This window comes from Dermochelys coriacea, chromosome 3 (assembly GCF_009764565.3).
Source record: "Dermochelys coriacea isolate rDerCor1 chromosome 3, rDerCor1.pri.v4, whole genome shotgun sequence".
Taxonomy (NCBI): domain Eukaryota; kingdom Metazoa; phylum Chordata; order Testudines; family Dermochelyidae; genus Dermochelys; species Dermochelys coriacea.
This window is the reverse complement of record NC_050070.1, coordinates 3,882,692-3,887,561: the sequence shown is the minus strand read 5'-3', so window position 1 is coordinate 3,887,561 and position 4,870 is coordinate 3,882,692.

Here is a 4,870-nt window from a genome sequence, read left to right as displayed (position 1 = left end):
CATTCTTTAACTACACGCTCAGATACTTTTTCTGCAGGAACCCTGTCACATTCTGTGCACAGGGTATACAGTGAATGAGGCAGGGTGGTGCAGGGAGTACAACTGGGCTGCAGAAAGGAACAAAAGCTTGATTGTTGAAGTTGCAGAGGGTTTTGAATGAGGGGTTCTGGGGAAAAAATAGCATATGACTGTAATATGTTAACTTGCAGTATGTGATGCAGCCGCTAGATGTCGAGAGCTATGTAGAACTGCAGACGTTATATTTCCTGGTAAACAGGGGACAAAGCTGGAACTCAAGCCATGTGGAAGTCTGTTTGTGCCTATAGTCTGTACATGGTCTGTTTCACATGGACTGTGCTTCTATATGTCATGACAGTCTTTAATCACATGATCACTATCTTGTAATGCACATGTACACAGGGGAAAAGTTAAGGTTGCCCAAGCAAGCTTATTTTGTCATTTCCTGACTATTGAGTGCTTGACTTTGCAACCCTAGTATCCTTTCAAGGTAAGTTTTTACTTTTTAAAAAATGAAATTATTTATAATTGTTTCTCCCTAGAGAAATAATCTAATCACTGTGTCTATGTTCTTGGGATTTTTACTTTTTATACTCATGAGCAGATGGCTAGACACAATGTGACAATTCAAATCTGCCATCTGTTCCTGAAACACCTGGTCCAATATTTCCCTCAGAAGAAGAAGCCTCCCAGTGCCCTTATGTGAAACAAGAGGAGTTTTGACACACACCAGAACAATGAGTTTGCAGAATGTGGTGGCGTTGTGCTAATTATTTGGGGTGTGGGTAAGACCTGGACAGTCAGATCCACTAATTTATTCCATAGTTTAAACATACAATTTGGAAACCTAGCATGTCTTCACTGCAGGCGTGGGGCAATCAGGAGATCAAGGAACTAAGGGGTTGTCTCCAAGCAGAGGAGCTTTCTTGTGATGACTTGGTCTCCCATGATATGGACAGGGCTGGAACATGGAGTTGGAGAGTTGTCTCCCTACAGAGCTCCAGATGGGATCCCCCACATTTCCAAGGTGCTAGCAGGAAGGTATGCATAGCAGTTTCAGGCCATCTATGGGAAATGGTCTTGTGCCCTTCTGACACCAAAGACTGACCATGACCCCTAGCCATGAAGAGTAGGAGAAAAAAGGATCACAGGTTGCTCTGACAGTATCAGGGTGCAGTATGAAATCTCCCTCAGAGCGTACTGATTAGGGTTCCTGGGTGCTACAATTAATAACAACAATAATAATACTAATCCCCCAAGAGAAATGTGCAGATGAATCAGGTGAAGCTTGTGAAGTGCTCTGAGTTCCCTGGATGAATGAACCGATGACTATCAAAGTGAAGGTACATCACATAATGAGGGTAGGTTTCACCCGCCCTGGCACTGGCATCATGGCTGCAGGCCAAGCGCCTCGGTGTTCTAGGCAGATACAGCTCATTAGCCAAAGAGCTGCCTCAATGAATCCGTAAAGGTCATTTGTAAATGCAATGGGAGGGAAGAAATTGCCATATGAGATGGTCCCAAAGCTGCTGGTTCCTTATTAATGCCCAGGGCCCCTGGAGACGGCCTATGACCCGTTTTGCCGTTCTTACAGAGTACTTTTCTGCACTGCAGTACAAGCGTCAGCACGGAATGTATTATTGAACAGCGTTCGACGGACAGAACATGGTTTTCACAGGAGGGAATCCTTCTTATTGCCCCAGCACTTCCCTCTGGCCACGAAACAAATAAAAACTCTCTTCTCTTCAGAGTGCTTCCCAATGTCAGAGCTTTGTACAAAACTGAACCGAGTCTCAGAACATCCCAGATAGGTAGGTACATCTGCATTGTAAAGACACTTAGTCTCCCCGTGCCTCAGTTTCCCATCTGTGCAATGGGGCCCATAGCACTGCCCCACCTCACGGGGGTGTGGAGAAGATCAGTGAATTAAAGACAGGGAGGGGCTCAGCTTTCATGGTGTTGGGGGCCATGTCACACCTAAGATGGAAGATAGACAGTATTACAACCCTGTCCCCGGCTGGCCGGCCCCAATAAATCAAGTAGGTCTAAGGCCCCTGTGCGAAAGCAGGTGCTCTCATTTGGCTAATTAAAAGGGAAGGGCAACACCTGGAGTTTATAAAGGACCAAAGAGAGAGAGCCAGTGAGTCAAGGGCCGCCTGAATCAGTCAGAGAGATGCAGAGAGAGACAGTAGATCCGGTGAGTGTGAGATGCCCAAGTGAGCAGATGGGAGCTGCCAGAGTCAGACGGTGGTTCCTGAGTGAAGGCTGAAGGCAGCAGAGCAGAAAAGAGGGTTTTCTGGCTGACATCCCCAAGCCAGAGAGCCAGGGCTGGAAAGCAGCAGGGGAGCTTCCCTGCTGACATCTCTAGGGCCAGAGAGCTGGACCCAGGGAACAGTGGGAGGGCCAGGGGGGACTGAGGAATGCTCCCTGCTAAACATGATCTCCTAGCAGAGCATCTGTGGAGGTTCCTGCTGGGAAGGACTGGGGTGGCTGTCCTGATACAAGGACAGGAAATGGCTGTGCTGGATAGGTGGGGGCAGGGGACACTGGGGGGCTGCCTGGACACTCGGAGTGGGGGGAGGGACACTGGGGATGTGCCAGGCACTGGGGGCAAAGTGAGGGATGCCGGGGAATATGTTGCATTTACTGTAAGAACTCTGTTGGGGGAATTCTGGTGTATTGAATTGAGACTTGTTATGATTTATGTGCTCGGGACTCTTGTAACAAATGAACTCCACAATATACTTATACTTGGGAAGAGGCTTTGGACAATTTCTGGGGAGTCTGCAGGAGGGAAACTGAGGCAGGCGTGCCTGTCGTGTAGCAGCCTACCACAGGAGGGCACTCCAGATGGGGTGGCCCTATGATGTACCCCTATTTTACAGATGGGGAAACTGAGGCTCTGCAAGGTTTGTTTTAAGTGACTTGCCCAAGGACACACAGGAAGTCAGTGCTGGGAACAGAACCAAGGTCTCTTGAACCCCAAACATGTGCTTGGACTACAGCTGCTCAGAACATTTCCAGCAGGGTGATGTTCCAGGGTTACATTTCGGTCTGCCCAGAGAGCTTGACCCACAGGATAGAATAGGGGCACGAAGCGCAAAAGGCCGGTTAATGTCGAGCTGATATGAAATGTAGCATGTTGGGTCCTTTCAACAACCAGAAATGAACCAGTTGGACTTCAGGAAGCTCGAAATGTTTCAGCGTTTCTGAATCAAAAATGTTAGAATTTCTGTTCCGCGAAATCTTTTGACATTTCAACCTTTGGTCCTGATCTGGGTTGAAAACCAGTGCTGAACTATCCGCCTCAGCTCTAGCTATAATCGCTAGGCAATGCCCCTCTTTATAGCGTCCTACCCCAGCATGGCAACCCGACTTTTCCCATTGGTCGTCTTTCTTTGCTCTGTGAGGGCGGGGATGGGGCTGGTGTCTGATGCTGGCTGATTGGAAGTCTGGGGGTGGTGGATGGAGCTCCAGGAACTAACGATCCGCCCACTCAGGAAGGAGGGGCCACAGGAGCCAAAAATCATGCGATCACGTGGGACAACAAAAAAAGAAAACGAGACTGGGAGTATGAAAGAAGGGTGACCACCCAGGGGCTGAATTCCTCTATGGCAGGGGCACCCACACCCTCTGACATGCCACCAGTCAAGGGGCACCTCTAGAGGGCAGACAAGAGATCCAGTCTCCATGGCCCGTCCAGTTTTAGATGCCTTTGCCGAAATCTCTAGCCTGGGGTGATCAATTAGGGCCGATTGTTGTGGTGGTGTTTGTGTCTTGAAGTCACTGTGGTCCTGGTGTAACCCCAATGACATGAGCGGAGTTACACCAGGGATGAATCTGATTCGTAGCTCCTAGTGCAAAATTAAGCCAGGCCTAGGGGCACCTCCTATGGATGGTCATTTGAGGCTTTAAGGCAGGTCGCTTAGCCACAGGGGCAGGGAGCTGTGCCAAGGCAGGTAGGAAAGCGAACATCCTGAGGCTTGGGCTGACATTCAGAGGCGGTGTGATCTGGAAAGCTGAGCACAGCAGGGTACTAACATAGCCTTGGTTTTGCTTCATGTGAGATCCCTTTGGTGTGTGTTCACGATTTGCAGCTCCCAGGGGCAGGCAGTCCGATGCGTGGCTAGCTCTGCCTGGGTAGCGCTCTGTCTCCTGGGGGAAGGCAGTGAATGAAAGACATGGGGAAGATGCCAACAAGAGCAGATTAGTCCCTTAACTCTGGAACTCTCAGTCCTCAGGGTGCCTAGCACATCGTGGGGTCCAGGTGCAGCTCCACGTCCCAGGGGTGATTCTGCAGAGCTTGACATGCACCTGGGTATGAGCCAAAACCCCCAGTCGGATCATAAGACTGTTAATGAATTGGCCCAGATTCTCCTCCACACTGCTCTGCCAGCACACAGGGTCCCTAAAGCCAGTGTAACTAGCCACAGTCACCGCTGCATAGATGGATCCTCCTGCAGTACTGGCATCATGGCTCCTACGCCATCCACCCTGCTGTGGATATAAAGGGGCAGGGCCAAGGGGTAGGGGGTGTGGCTAGGGCTTTCCCATAAACATGGGAATCTCTAGCAAGAGCAGAGAGGTTATTTGACCTCTGTATTTGGCATTGGTGCAACCGCTGCTGGAATCCTGTGTCCAGTGCTGGTGCCCACACTTCAAGAAGGATGTTGAAAAATGGAGAGGGGCCAGAGAAGAGACACAAGAATGATTAAAGGATTAGAAAACATGCTTTATAGTAACACACTCAAGGAGCTTGATCTATATAGTTTAATAAAGAGAAGGTTACAGGATGACTTGATTACAATCCATAAGTATCTTCATGGGGAACAAATATTTAATAACAGGCTCT